The sequence below is a fragment of the Macrobrachium rosenbergii genome, chromosome 47 (genome assembly GCF_040412425.1).
Source record: "Macrobrachium rosenbergii isolate ZJJX-2024 chromosome 47, ASM4041242v1, whole genome shotgun sequence".
Taxonomy (NCBI): Eukaryota; Metazoa; Arthropoda; class Malacostraca; order Decapoda; family Palaemonidae; genus Macrobrachium; species Macrobrachium rosenbergii.
This window is the reverse complement of record NC_089787.1, coordinates 34,990,624-35,008,123: the sequence shown is the minus strand read 5'-3', so window position 1 is coordinate 35,008,123 and position 17,500 is coordinate 34,990,624. Positions and strand designations below refer to the sequence as shown.

Genomic DNA, 17,500 nt, shown 5'->3' with positions numbered 1-17,500 from the left:
AAAGACAATGAAGATCATGCCATTTGCAACTATTTATCATCGTTAGGAAGGAATCTCTGCTATCATGCACATCAAAATAAACGCCAGGAATGCCCTTCAAGGTAACTTTGCCCCTCGACGTGAGTTTGTATTAGACCCACACAAAACTTCTTTGGCATCGACTAAACTGTGGTAGAAGAACAACGGCTTGAAAAATACAGAGATATATTCATGTTTCACGACCGTTTTTTCCATGTACAATCATGTGTGTCAATTTTCTTGAGCTTTAGTTTCATTTAGATTTCTCTGATCTACTTTGCTATAGTCTTAAGTACTTGTCTTTGAAGGCTAAACAAATGAGTTCAAGACTACCCTTGTAATAAAAAGCCTAAAGTAGTCTACTACAAGAACATAAGCTTCTGAACGGCTGACTAAGGCCAAGAGAAAGAGGCGTGCTCACTTCCCCCAAAATCCCCAATGTAGGCGGAGCTTTGTCTACCTCCATATTGCGTCACCAGGTGAATTACCTTAAAGAAAACGGAAAAAGGGACCTTAAGCAGGTACCTCTAAGATACGTCATCGCCTACGTAGTTACCCCAGTTGGGTAGGCCTTGTCTCTCTTGGCCTTGCGGCTGCCTAGACGTGACACTAGGGATCGTTGATGCCAGAGAAGAGGTTACGAAAAACTGCTGCCTTAACACATACAGAACCATTAAATTCTTCTGGGAGAGCACTGCAATTTACCCTTGATCCTTAAATATATCACATGCATTTGATTACATAATGTCGCAATGAAACTTCCTTGAAGAAGCGCATCTTTCTCTGATGAATAAAAATCTGACTTTTTTCTTGAAGTAGAGTATCTTTTTATGGTTACCTTGGTGCAATTCTTATCCTTGTCTTGCGGCTGAGATGGGCTATGATCAGTTTGAGCTAACAGCTGTTTGAGAGAGAGAGAGAGAGAGAGAGAGAGAGAGAGAGAGAGAGAGAGAGAGAGAGAGAGAGAGAGAGAGAGAGAGAGAGAGAGAGAGAGATTTTAAGCCCATACATAAAAAAAGAACAGAGAAAGTGAAATACTGTACAGAGTTGAGCACGCCTAATTACGGCCTTTCTCTATTAGGCCTACAGAGCAGGGGCTTTATTGCAGAGCCTTGTTGTTTCATAATTTTTTGTTTTTAAAGATATCCCCACAGCTGTTCCTGTTATTAAGGACCCAAACAAACTTATACATTTAGTCTCCTTTTTCATTCCCATAGATACACGGGAACTCCGACCTTCTTGAGCAACCAATGTTCTTAATAGTACTTTTATTTTGTTTTGGCAAACTTTCTTTAATTTTTCTTCTGCTTTCCGGTGGTTTTTCCTTCTATTACTGCGCCCTCATTTCCATAATCCTTAGCGATCATTAGGCCATTTGTTTACATAGTATTAACTGGATTCCACCATGATCTATTCTCTCCGAGCTTCTGTACTTATTGTTCTTCAACCCTAAAAATGTTCTCTCATCCCTTAGATCAATTATTTACTATTCTGCGTGTTCCTCTTCGCTCAGATTAGCCCACTTCCCGAGATTCTCTCACATCACGTCAAGCCGGACCACGGCGACTTGTCAGACAAAAGCGTCAAAGGACACTCCATTTCAAATCTAATTAGAGTAACCCTCCGGGCAACACACCTCGACCATTTCTGTGAATTTGAGGTGTTTGCTGGACCCCGTAGTTGTTATGTTAAGGGTGGAAAAACTGAACAGAAACTGAATGCCAGTCCAGCTCACTGGGGAATGCTAACAAGAAGGGTAAAACGAAAAAGACACCAAGAAAAAGCATTTCACTTATGAATGGAGTTTTGTAACTCAGGCTAGAGAAGAAAAATAATGCTGGCTGTGTAAATAAAAGAATGGTGTCTGTTACCAATGTGAAATGAGGGCTCTTACATGCAATTGCCATTTAATAACGGCTTCTTTTCCGTAAATGCTTTCTTTGAATGATGTTTTATTGCTCTGGATTTATCAAGAGAGAAAAATGGAGAAGATTCATTCGAGAGCAATAGAAAAGATTTATTGGGAATATTCATTCGTCTCTCCTCGCTTTCTTAGTCAAGAGCACGATTCTGACGAAGCTCTATTCAGTTTTATATTTTATTTAACCAGATATTAAAGGCGAAAAAAGCAAAGAGAGACACAAGCGTAGGTTAAGTTAAGTATACCTTAGTTTAACCAGACCACTGAGCTGATTAACAGTTCTCTTAGGGCTGGCCCGAAGGATTAGATTTATTTTACGTGGCTAAGAACCAGTTGGTTACCTAGCAACGGAACCTACAGCTTATTGTGGAATCCGAACCACATTGTACCGAGATATGAATTTCTCACACCAGAAATAAATTTCTCAAATTCTTCATTGGCCGGTCGGAGAATCGAACGCGGGCCCAGCAGAGTGCTACCCGAGAAAGATACCAACCAATCCAAAGAGGAACTTTGATAGCTATAGCTGACCTCTAATCACTATTTTTGGTGGACTTGAAATAATTATTGCTTTCGTCAGAACTGCGTTGTATTGATAAAATCAAATTGTCGGAGTAACTCTATGTAACTCAACATAACAAAAACAAGATATTTGAAAAATCCCCATTAAAATTATTTACGAAGGTTTTTTTGTCCTATGCTTTAAGGATGGTATGATTTATGTATTCATAAACATATATGAAAATTGTTTTGATGTCCAAAATGGGTATAAACCAGATCCGAATCGGCGATAGACAACACCACTGAAATCTCCCGTACTACATGGCAATATGCAAAATCGTATTAGCCAGTATCTTGGTAGAGGCAGTAGCAATGGGCCCAAAATTAAGAATTTGAGCCATAGGCTCATAACCATTACAACACACAAACAAGTATAAAAGGCGCCGAACTTTCTTCGTGGAAATCGAGTTTTCTGTACAGCCGCTACAGCGTATAATCGAGGCCACCGAATATGTTCTATCTTTCGGTGGTCTCGGTAAAATGCTGTATGACCCGCGGCCCATGAAACTTTAACCACGGCCCGGTTGCGGCCTGGCCTATACCGTTGCCAGATGCACGATTATGCTAAATTTAACCTTAAATAAAATAAAAACTACCGAGGATAGAGGGCTGCAATTTGGCATGTTTGTTTGATTGGAGGGTGGATGATTAACATACCAATTTGCAGCCTTCTAGCCTCAGTGGTTTTTAAGATCTGAGGGCGGACAGAAAAAAGTGCGGCCGGACAGACAAAGCCGGCACAATAGTTTTCTTTTCAGAAAACTAAAAATGTTTAGGTATTTAATGACACTTCTGAAGTTACCATAGATTTGAAATTACTAGCTTCAATTGACAAATCGGTTTTTTTTACTGTGGAATAGTACTATATGACCACACGCACACACACATAAATAATATAAAATTTTTCAACGCATTCCATTTTCCTTTGCCGTGTGTGTGTGTACGCGTGTGTATGCATGTATGCATGTATTTATGTATGAGTGTATATATATATATATATATATATATATATATATATATATATATATATATATATATATATATATAATGTATGTATACAAAGTCCTCATTCCTTGTTTTAGGTAATTATTAAAACGCATGAATAAACTCACTCTAAGACCTGGAAAACTCCTGAATGACGTCTGGCATCAATGAAAACCAAGAGAAGAAGAAGAAGAAGAAAGTGAAGGACAAGAGAAGCGACAGACGACAGACGGACCCTGGTCCTCCCAAATTCTGGCGTCCGAGAGCTTGTTGGAAAAGAGGGAGGGGGGGGGGAAGGGGGGTGGTGGGGTAGGCATTCCGGCACGAGATTGGCATTTAAATTATTGTCGGACGCAATAATTATTTCAAATGTTCGTATGGCTGCCAGAGCCTAATGAACGTTAAATGGTATGTGTTTATAGCCGCCCGACCGTTCATGATTGTTGTCATCAATAAACGAAGCGCTCGCTCTGCCTACAGGTGCTACAAACGCTTCTGCTTTATATCCGTCTCTCGTTATATTTTTTACTGCTCTTTTTTTCCTTCGTTCTTGGTTTCGCTGTTTGCTTTCATCCTTAAATCTGCTTCATGCTTTTCATTCTTATTTCTTTTTTTAATTTTCCTCTTCTTATTTACTTCATTCCTGGTTCTGCCCTTTGCCTTCATTCTTTAATCTGTTTCATGCTCTTCATTCTTATGCCTCCTTTTTGTCTTTCTTTATTTTTCCTATTTTTAATTCTGTTTTTAATCATTCAGAAGAATGATTGCGGGAATGCTAGAAAGATGAAATAAGGAATAATGGATAGAAAGTTGATAAATAGTAAATGATACAACGCATGCCTAGGAACGGAGGATGTAAAGCAGATAGATAGAAGTTATATAACGACTGCCAAAGCTTGAAATAGGATATAAAGCAGATAAAATTATTAAAGATAAATCATTTTTTTTTTTTTTTTGCTTTATATCACTGAGTCCCAAATGTGCATTTATCTTTAATAATTTTATCTGCTTTATATCCTACATTCCAATCTCTGCTTTGGCAGTCGTTATATAACTTCTATCTATCTGCTTTACATCCTCCGTTCCTAGGCATGCGTTGCATCATTTACTATTTATCAACTTTCTATCCATTATTCCTTATTTCATCTTTCTAGCATTCCCGCAATTATTCTTCTGGATAAGTTTTGGATCAACGTTTTGCATAATTTATTTTTCATGCTTTCGAACCGAAGAATACGGTAGGTAAGTAACTATGCAACTGAAGCTAGATGTAAATGAAATTAAATGAATTATACAAAATAAAGAGAAATACATATACGTATTCATTTGTATCCATTTCGAAATCTCAACCTTTAGTCATATCCGCTAATTAGTTTATATTATTATGCTGTCTTTTGGATTTTAAGCGAGGCTCCATTCTCCTCTCGACATTGCAATGTCTTTATCAAAAACTTGCGGCATAACTGTAAAGAAACATTAAAAAAAACCTATACTTTGATCTTCAAATGTAAAGCTTGTTCAATGGCCACGTGATTTTTGATCATCCATTTAGAGCCAGAGACCTTTAGAATACCAAAAGGGAGACTGTTTTTGTTGTTGTTCTCTTGTTTTACCTGGTGTTTTCGTAACCATTTTATTTTCGGAGAAAAACAGGAGGGAGAACCAACTTTGATTACGTCGAAAAATACTGTTTTGTTTATTGAACTCTTCGCATACCTTTTCTGTCTCTTCATTTATTGTGTGTTGGTGAACCCAGTAAAAAAAGAACAACTTCTCTGTTTGCTTTAACCCTCATCTTTAAAAAAATAAAATATTACCAAACTCACTTAGGGTATTTTACGCTTATAAAGAAAAATATCAAGAGGGTCACAAAATATTATCAAAGGGAGAGAAGACTACTTCCCTTATGTTGATGTAAAACTGAGTATGGTAAAATTTGTACATCTTTTAAAGCACACAGACACACTTGTTCACTCTCTGCCTGTCTACTTGTCTCTCTCGCTGTATGTACATATATAAGACACACATATATACATCACATACATATGCATATAATTTATATAATTTAGATATATATATATATATATATATATGTATATATATATATATATATATATATATATATATATATATATATATATATATATATATATATATGTGTGTGTGTGTGTATGTATATATATATATATATATATATATATATATATATATATATATATATATATATATATATATATATATATATATATATATACACACACACACACAAACACACACTTGTGACAGGGTGAAGAAAAGTGTCCTGACCTTCCTCGACGTTCTTGCATCGAAAGGTCTCTTGGGTTTTGCTAAAAACCAACCCACTTGGAACTTTGTCTCAGCTGCGAGAATGAATGCCCAGTACAATACAAGAAGTCTGTTATCAGCAACTTTATGGCGAGGGACATCTCCAACTGTCCTAATTTTCCCTTCATCAATAACGAAATCGGCAGAGTATTCCAAGTCCTGGTCAGCAAGGGATACTCTAATAATACTAATAACACGGCGATCAAAGAGCTCAGTAAGCTTTTATGACAGAGGTAACAGCTCCCAGACGCCTGACAGGAATGGTGTAATTCAATCGTATCACTAGAATTTCATTTAACATAATAATTGCTATCGGGTTGAGATCCCCCTTCGCTGTATCATCGAGAAGAACATTGCCCCCACCAACCCTGTCCAGAGTGTAAAGTTTATCAATTAATACAAGAACTGTTGGACCGCCAATCTCCTTCTGTGAAATGGCCTTATTCCCTAAACAGGGGCTGAAAGAAAGGAACACCAAGTTTATACATATTCCAGAGACTTCAAGTGGTGCGTCACAACTCTTACTTCAGGATGCCGTTAGTTTGGCTTTCGAAAGGTCTCTCATGTCACCAGCAGGAAGGACGCTTTCATAGGAACTACTGCACTGCCACTCCTAAACCTACCGTCCTGACATGGTAAAAATTATTCAGTGGGACAGAACGACGAATAATGCTCCAGACCGTCACTGGCTCTGATTCATGTAAGTGCTGCCCATCTGCAACGAAGCTCTGCCCTTACATCACTTCAATATGCTCCATCCTCCCTATGACTATTTAACAGAGGCTTGTTGCCAAAAAAGCACAAGACAGATTCTTGGCAAGGTCCCTTCTAAAGGGGCACCTGAACAAATTCCACATATTAAGCAACAATGACTCAGTCAGGCCTTTGTAAATCATTGTCTCTTCCCTTTGTTAATGTGAAGGCGTACCTTTACGAAACGTTTGGTTTGTACATAACGTAAATATGTGAGTAAATGCCATTTGGGAATTTGCTTACCTATTTCTACTGAGAAGAAACTCATTATAGCTCATATGGAGAAGATTCTGTGTAAAATCTACAGTACTGTTGCAGTATCAACATTCAAAAAACGTCTTCATAAATACATCACATTTTATAATAATCATTGTAATCCTTTTTACTGGGACAATCAAGTATTTTTCTTATTCGTTTGTTTCTGCTTAAGAATATTTTCTTCTTGATGTCAATCCACCATTTTCAATTGAGTCTATATTCAGTTGTTCTTGAGTCTCCTCTTGCAAGCAAGTTCTTGGCAAACTTAACATCGTTTTGACCCACTACTGGAATTTTCCAATAATGATTTTTGGATTTTGGTGTCTCCACACTAAAAAGGGAGAGCAAGATGTTCAGAAACTGTGCGTGGTTTGGAATATATTTGTTCTCCAATTGGTGGTTTTTCTTCTTCAAGTTTCAAAGTTCGATACTGATCTGTTTTCATCATACTGATGTTTGGGATGAAACTGCTAGCCACAGGTTGATCCACTGCTGTTCTCACCCGCCTTCTAAGGCCTGTTGAATGTTTGGAGAGACTGATTTTTTTTTATAAGGCTATAAAACCTCACTGTCACATCTGATGTTCCGATATATATATATATATATATATATATATATATATATATATATATATATATATATATATATATATATATATATATACATATATATATATATATATATGTATGTATGTATATAAGTATATATTAAGAGGATCCAAGTACGAAATACAAGATTAGACTTTTACATTTTATTACAATGTTTCGTAAATCTGATTTACATTTGCGAATTTACGCTGGTACCAAGTATAGAACGTTGTACCAGCAGAAATTCCGAGATGTAAATAAGATTTACGAAACCGTAACAGAACGTGTAAAATCCTTATCTCGTCGTATTCTTGGTCAGGCCCTCTATGAAATACACCTATGACTTTTTGTATCATCATACTATTCATTATACATACACAAACACACACACACACACACATATATATATATATTATATATAAATATATATATATTATATATATATATATATATATATATTCATATATAAACATATATATTATATACATAAATACAAATATATATATATATATATATATATATATATATAGATATATATATATATATATATATATATATATATATATATATATATATATATATATATATATATATATATATATATATATATATATATGTGTGTGTGTGTGTGTGTGTGTGTGTGTGTGTGTGTGTGTGAATGAATAGAGAGCATCTAATAAAGAGGAGAAACAAGGATGCCCTTTCATTACTGATAAGGTTATTCATCTGTTCTTTTGTATTATAACACGCAGATAACAATAGGACTCAAATCAGAGGGCAAGGACAAAGAAGAAGAAAAAAGATACTTAGACCTTCGACATATGTTCGAAATTCCCCAGAAAATACCTGTATTGTTCCTTGAACTGTTATTGGGTGCGTTGTTGCTGTTGCTTTTGTTTGTAGTGTGCAATGAATCCTCCCTGCTACTTTCCATCACGTCACCAATAACCGTATCTGATATAAGACGGTTTTATTAACTTGTCGTTGTGTTTCATTTTAAAAAGAAATGCTATATAAGTTCAATGATGTTTTCATTTTACTTGTCTGGATGTTGTTGATTTTTATTTGCGCTCCCTTAATAAATGAGGGCTTATCCACACTACGTAACCCAGTTACAACTCTGATACTGCATAGTTTCATAAAGAATATCGTGCGCATTTTAAGTGTTACTGAAATATATATATATATATATATATATATATATATATATATATATATATATATATATATATATACATATACATACATACACACACACACACACACACACACACACATATATATATATATATATATATATATATATATATATATATATATATATATATACGAGATATACTTCTCAGTCAGTGTTATTCATTGAAGATGATATACCCGTGTACCTCCTCCTCTGTGGCGAGACTCACAATCATATGACATAAGTTAATTTACCGCTTCGGTCAACGAAGACAATCAGATTTGACCAACCTGACCTAATGAGATCCAGGTCACTCAGGAATCGAACTCTGGACATTTCATTACCTCAGACCGCCTTTACATACAAATGCACATTTATTTACTGCGTGTGTAACACCATTCTTATACCATCCCTTCTCACACCGACCCTTTAAATAATTATGTACTAAGAAGGTGCCCAGGTCTGAGTTACAGGACTGTGACTAAAATACGAGCAACCAAATTTGCTCTATCGACCCTCTTTTATATTACCGCCATTTTACACGATTTTCGTACGCCAGCCTACGTACACAAGTCAAATATTAAGCCACCGATATCCCATTGATATCAAATTCTCTTGGGAATAAATATACATTCAAAGGGAAATCCATATGACAAGCTCTCTTACTCAAACCAGAATTCGGTTATCAACTCGCTTATCAGGGTAGTAACTTCTAATATATAATTCCCTTTGGTCGACTTCATTCCAAGGGTAAAGGGAATTATACGTTAAGGGGCTATTTGTGGATTAATATTTAAAAGCCTGAAAATGCGTATGTAAATTTACTGACAAACTCTCCAAAATTTATATATATATATATATATATATATATATATATATATATATATATATATATATATATATATATATATGTATATATATATGTATATGTATATATATATATGTATGTATGTATATATATAGTGTGTGTGTGTGTGTATTTATTATAAATGTTTCTCTATATACAGTACACACACACATATATATACTATAATATAATATAATATATATATATATATATATATATATATATATATATATAGAGAGAGAGAGAGAGAGAGAGAGAGAGAGAGTTATGAAAGACAGTTTGTATTATTTTTCCACACGGCATGTTTATGCTTTTAGATATTAAGCAACGCGTTTGTCTGCGCGCGTGAAGCACCTGATGTTCGATTTTACAGCACTTGGGCAAAACGCATCTTACCTTCATTTTCATCAAAATATCTCGTACCGTTTTATTTTCTCGCCTAGCACCACAATTTTTATTTTCCCTGCTACCATCCTGTACCCCTTCCCATCACACCCACCCCCCACTTTATCCATTCATTTTCCATGCACCCTGATTCATGGATCCATCGGTTTATTCATCACTCTTCATGTTGATTTTTCATGGCAGGAGGAAGGAATATTGATGGCGGTAGATCGCCAGTGGACAGGGATGCGTTCAGGTGGAGAAACGCCCCGACGAAAAACCGACACATTAGTTCCTAACAATTTCAGATTGTTTTCGGTTGCTCCATCCGAATCCTTTTCCAGCTCTTTCCCTTTAGAGCTTCTGCACTGGTGAATTTATAAACTGCCAAACATACTATTCCAAGTAAATAATATTCGGATTTGGTTCCAGAGCCGTCCTTCAACCGGAAGCTTAAGGGTGTAAGGCGGGGGAAGGGGAGGGGGTTGTATACCAACAGATTATGTTACTCAAAGGCTGTCAGTCTCCCCATCATCGACAGTAACCGATACTGTTGACATACGATAAAGGACTCGAGGAAAAATAAGTTGCCAACATAGTACTGAATATCAGTGAAGTCTACAACCATAGATACATAATATAACAGACTAAAAACATGGCTGTTATCTTCAGTAATATTCATTCATAATTAAGACAAAGAGTAAAATATAGCTTTGTAACTAACACAGGACTAAACTCCAAAGTGGTGACAGTCTTAAGTTATAATCAGATTTGAAAGCGAGTCAGTTTTCTCTAAAACCTGACATTAATATTTCATACATTTTAACGACGGCTTCAATAATCTGCAAGATTAACTTTGGCACCGGCCTCCCACTTTGCCCATCCCCAAACTAAAAGTAAAATAGAATTTCTTCAACCTACCATGGAAGACCCTCATATTTATAAAATAAATCAGATATTCTTAAACATATAACGAAAGTTACCAAGAGTTATGTTTCTGAATGTAAACACGCACATGAATTTATCACAAATTCTTTTATACACGCTCCTAGTACACCCAAACGAGATATACAACTATAAGCACACTTGCTGGTATATGTGCTAGTATACGATGCATATTTCCTCACCTTCGTTATATATTCAAAGGCTTCAATTCTTTCTCCAAAATCTCTCTCTCTCTCTCTCTCTCTCTCTCTCTCTCTCTCTCTCTCTCACAGTGATTATATACCATTATTATCTATTTTCTTTTATTTATGACAGGTCAGAAGTCTTACTTAGTACACACACACACACACACACACACACACACACACACACACACACACACACACATATATATATATATATATATATATATATATATATATATATATATATATATATATATATATATATATATGTGTGTACATGTATATATATATATATATGTATATATATATATATATATATATATGTGTGTGTGTGTGTGTGTATGCACACACATATAAAGTAAATGTACATGTGTGTATATGTATATATATATATATATATATATATATATATATATATATATATATATATATACATATATATATGTTTCAGTCTTCCTGTTTCAGATAGCTTTTATTATACAGGATACTAGTCCTGTTATCCTCCAGATTCATATGCATATTTAATTCCACACAACTACAAACAATCTAGCCACCCCAGGATTCGAACACGTGCTCTTACGATGGTAAGCGAGAGGTCTAGCCCCAGAACAATGGAGTCTCTCTCTCTCTCTCTCTCTGTATATATATCCATACATATGTATATATTCATGCATGTATCCATGTATGATGTATGTCAGAAGTACATAAGAGTTTACTAAACATACACATATAAAGAAAACTGGACCTGATATTGCTATTAGGCAAATCCTATTACTACAGAGTGATATGAACTCAACTTAATCAGAGAAAGAGAGAGAGAGAGAGAGAGAGAGCAAGTCTATTTTCAGTAAAGAACTGAATGTTTAAAATTTATGACAATGGTGGGAGCAATTTCTCCTACGCTCATGCTCAGTAACTATACATGACACCTTGCATATTGTCCTGTGTTGGTTATATATATATATATATATATATATATATATATATATATATATATATATATATATATATATATATATATATATATATATATATATATATATATATATATATATATATATATATATATATATATATATATATATATATATATATATATATATATATATATAAACACAAAGAGAGAGAGACTGACCCATTGTTTTTGGAGTTCAAACAACCATGGTCATCGACGATATGGAAACGGACAGGCGCAAAGACATAACTTAATTGGTATTTGTGATCTGCTGTCTATATGACCGTGATAACTGGCCATATGCGTGTGTGTGCGTGTGTTGGTGTGTGTGTGTGAGAGAGAGAGAGAGAGAGAGAGAGAGAGAGAGAGAGAGAGAGAGAGAGAAGACACCTCATGAAATGGACGAACAAGCAGCCGTATTAAAACTTTAAAGTTAATAATTTGACAAAGTTTCATTGTATCACAAATATTCCTTTTTCGCTACGAAAATCTTGCTAACGATATCATGGAGAGAGAAACGTAGAGAGAGAGAGAGAGAGAGAGAGAGAGAGAGAGAGAGAGAGAGAGAGAGAGAGAGAGAGAGAGTTTCACAGTATCACAAATATTTCTCTTTCACTGGCAAGATGCTACCAAACATCTTGCCAGCGATATCCTGGAGAGAGAGAGAGAGAGAGAGAGAGAGAGAGAGAGAGAGAGAGAGAGAGAGACGGCTAAAAGGCTGAGGGAAGCCAAACTTGGAAAGCAAACTTGCTTATCTGTTTGAGCATAAAAGTCCGATTTTGCGCCTGATAAGGAGTCTCCAAGTAATCCTAGGAAAAAAAAAATATATAGAAGACCAGGAAATTAAGTTGCTGACTCGGTCAAAATTTCCTCAGACATCATTTTCCAGACAACCTTGGAAAGTTCTTCGTCGAAAGCAGGGCCTTGAATCATAAGCAAATTATGCCATATTATTGCAGACTATTTGCATTGGTGTAAAATATAAATTCATATATATATATATGTAAGTGTAAATATATATTAGAAATATATTTATATATATATATATATATATATATATATATATATATATATATATATATATATATATATATATATATATATATATATATATGTATGTATATATATAAATATACATGTATATATACAGTATATAATATATATATATATATATATATATATATATATATATATATATATATATATATATATATATATATATATTCTAATCTATATTTACACTTACATCACAGTGGATTTCTTCACCATACTATTATGAGATTTTCATGAATTATTTGCATTGCAATCCTACTCCTAAGAATATTATGTCATATTCCTACAAAATTATTTAAGAATTTAAGGTTATACTCCAAAGCCAGTTCTTTTGAGATGGCCCCATCCATGCTAGCAGGACCAACCACAATCGACTAGTTACCAGGAACCTAGGTTAACTAAGATGAGGTGGATTTTTTTTTTCGGAAGATGTTCCTAATTAGTTTATTACTTGGATCAATCTTGAATACCCAGCAAAAAATTATATATATATATATATATATATATATATATATATATATATATATACATATAAATATATATATAATGCACATAAGTATATATATAAAACATATATACATACACACACATACACACACACACACACACACATATATATATATATATATATATATATATATATATATATATATATATATATATATATATATATATATATATATATATATATATATATATATATATATTGTCACGTTCAAAAGAAACAAGCTTACGTAATTCGATTGTCTCTTCGCTATTATTCTTATTAGTTAGAATAAAATATGTATAAAAAGGTGATGGATGAAAAAAAATAAATATATTATAAACTAGGTAAATAATGCAAGAGTAAAAATCACAACGATCAAGTAATGTGACATTCTTGTCGCTTTATTTATTTATTTATTTTTATCAGTTTCTCGTCTTATCCTCTAAATACCATTCCCTCTCAATCGGTCTGCTGACTGTCTTTATTCTATCCATTGCGGCTGAGTATGACATAGTAAAGTACAAAAATACTGACCTACAATCTTATTTTTGGCCACAGTAGAGAGGTTACCTACCTCTGATCACTTTTCGTTTTTTACTCCAATTATTCTTGTTTTTCTTTTGCATTAGTGTCAAAATACTATGAATGAGTATGAAAGCGCTTACGAACAATACAAGGCGAATTTCTCTAAAAGCAGACAGAACACAACAGAGACACTTTAAAAAGAAAACCAACAAAGGCTATTGTCAATTATATATGACGCCGCTCCTAAAATATTTCGTATCTTCCAGCCCAGAAAAAAGAAATAGATGAAATTTGACCCAAAAAACATGAAGTACGAAAAATGGGGAAAGACATCTACAAAGCATTTCTTTTGATAACGCTCATTGCGTAAAAATTTCGTCTGGCAATGCAAAACAATAAATAAAATATAGGAAACGCTTCCAATCTAAAGGAAAAAATAAACACAAAATACAATAGACTACAATCGACGACGGAAAAATGCTGTTTTAAAACAAAGAAAAAAAAACTATAAACTTAAAAACTATCAGAGCAAATATGAAGCTCCAAAGTAATTCGAGTGCAAAAGTATTTCGACCTTTTAAAGGCTTTTGTTTGAGGGTGAGTAGATCCTGCTATTTTTGGTATAAGTACAAATAATTCTCAGATACCAGTAGCATTTTATTTCAGGGGCTGGCTCTGACTTATCAAAAGGATTTCTTTATTTTTATCAAGTTTTATTACCTCCGTCAACAAAGTTACAAGGTGGGAAGGTACTATGCATTCTCCCATGTCTGTGTATTTGTCAGACTGTCTGTCTAACTGTCTGCGTCTTTTAAAGCTGATAAATTTGTCTGTTTGTTTTTCTGTTCGACAGTCTGTCCGTACGTCCATCCCCAAGAGAATTCAAACTGATTTAATGAATTTCAAAATAATATTTTATTTAGAAGCGGGCTACTATCCTGAACAGATGATTAAGTTTAAGCAATCATTTTTCAAATAGGTTCGGCAATGTGCAAACTAGTTCTTCATTGGAGGGATGGGTAAAGCTCTCGGCTAGCACGCTGTTGGCCCAGCGTTCGACTCTCCGACCGGCCAATGAAGAATTAGAGGAATTTATCTCTGGTGATAGAAATTCATTTCTCGTCATAATGTGGTTCGGATTCTACAATGTAGGTCCCGTTGCTAGGTAACCAGTTGGTTCTTAGCCACGTAAAATAAATCTAATCCTTCGGGCCAGCCCTAGGAGAGCTGTTAATCAGCTCAGTGATCTGGTTAAACCAAGGTATACTTATGTGTACACTGTAATATCTGATCATCTGAAATTCAAAGATGTGGCAGGTGGATAGTAAACATCAGAGGTCAATCTACTTGTAAACAACCAGATGCGGAAATCGTAATGAAAGTATCCGAATAACATGTTATTTGTTTATGCATTGGTTATAGTATTTAAGTTATTATCGGTTCAAGTGTATATAGAAAGAGATTTTAAATCATTTCACATTTTTTTTACCTACATTAAATTTCACTAAACTTGGTTCATCAGGTATATGTATTTATTACTAATGTAAAAAATTAATAGTAGTGCATTGTAAAATATCAATTTTGCAGTAATGTTGTGAAAAGCCAACAAAGACTTGATACTAATTCAAATGCTTGTAGCATTCTAGTTTCCCCACAAGGGTTGCAATAATAATAATAATAATAATAATAATAATAATAATAATAATAATAATAATAATAATAATAATAATAATAATAATAATAATAATAATCATAATAATAATAATAATGATGATGATGATGATGATGATGCATGCTCGAAACTAACCACCACGGCTCAGAAATACATGTCAGATCTGTTACTGCTGTTATAATTGATGTGTGTTAATCTATGAGTTAAAGGAGACCTTCTCTTTTGGTTTCCATTTCTATACCTGTTTTTCAGATTATATTAATGAGCTTAAAACAAAATACGAAAGAGACTGAAAAACCGCTGATAAAAGTCGCGACCTGAAGAATACATAAATTAGTATCCCCTTAAAAAAGAAAGCAATAATGGCTCTGTGCCATTATATAAATATAAAATAATATGTACCTTACATAAAAGCATGTTTAATTGTGCAGATATTAACTAATCATGCACAAAAAACATGATATATTTATTTGTATCGAACAAACATTAACAAACACTCTATGAAATACAAGTAAAAAATGTGCCGAAGTTTCTTCAGTCCAGTCGAGTTTTCTGTACAGCTTATAATCAAGCAGGATTAATACTCTATTAATCCTGTAATCAAGGTCACCGAAAATAGATTTATCTTTCGGAGGTCTCGGTATAATGCTGTATAAGCCGCGGCTCATGAAACTTTAACCACGGTCCGGTGGTGGCCTGGACTATATCGTTGCCAGACGGACGATTATGGCTAACTTTAACCTCAAGTAAAATAAAAATTACTGAGGCTAGAGGGTTGCAATTTGTTGTTTTATGATTGGAGGGTGGATGATCAACATGCCAATTCTCAGGCCTCCAGCGTCAGGAGTTTTCAAGATCTGAGGGAGGACAGAAAAAAGAGCGGACGGACAGACAAAGCCGGCACAATAGTTTTCTTTTCAGAGAACTAAAAGTTTTGAACAAGCATGTTTATTTGCATGTTTACACAAGCACGCCAATGCAGAAAGTTCAGTAAAACTTGGCTTCACTTCTAAACAGTTCTGCAACACGGCGTTCTCAGTCAACGAAGCAACCGGGAGCGTTTTGTGACTCGAATTCATTGAAATTCCAAGCCTGGAAGTCAAGGGAAAGAGGCCCCAGGGCTTAAAAGAACTTTTTGGGTCCTAAGTTTCAATTTATCCGTTTGGCCTGCCGCTAGACCGCGCTATTAATCCGATTCAAAGCGTTTGACAACGGAGAAGTTTTCCTAATAAGACTGACAGGTATTATATCGCTTGCACAATTTTAGTTTTCTGTAAAAGAAAGCTATTGTGACGGCTTTGTCTGTCCGCCCGCACTTTTTCCGTTCGCCCTCAGATCTTAAAAACTACCAAGGCTAGAGGGCTGCAAATTGGTATGTTGATCATCCACCCTCCAATCATCAAACATACCAAATTGCAGCCCTCTAGCCTCACCAGTTTTTATTTTATTTAAGGTTAAATTTAGTCATAGTCGTACTTCTGGCACCGCTATAGTTACTAAAAACACAGGCCACCACCGGGCCATGGCTGAGTTTAATGGGCCGCGGCGGAAAGTTTCATACAGAATTATACGCTGTTTTTACTTGTTTTGGAGTCGCAGACAACTTATATATTGGGATTAGGTGGCAAATATGCCATTGCTATGTATTTTTTTCTCACCTTCTTCGGGCCTGGGCTAGATAAGGGAACTGGGTTATCAATCCCCTGGATTTGGAATTTTAAGAAAAGAGAAAATTATCGTGATGAAAGGCTTACGTAAAACAAGATAGTGTTTTTGTATGTATGTATGTATGTGTGTTTATATATATACATATATATATATATATATATATATATATATATA

General features: G+C 34.4%; 1 protein-coding gene across 1 annotated transcript in view; it reads right to left on the bottom strand.

The window, feature by feature from the left end:
* LOC136830757 (uncharacterized) overlaps window positions 1-17,500 on the bottom strand; it is a 612,586-nt gene that overhangs the window by 174,645 nt on the left and 420,441 nt on the right. The window lies entirely within an intron of this gene.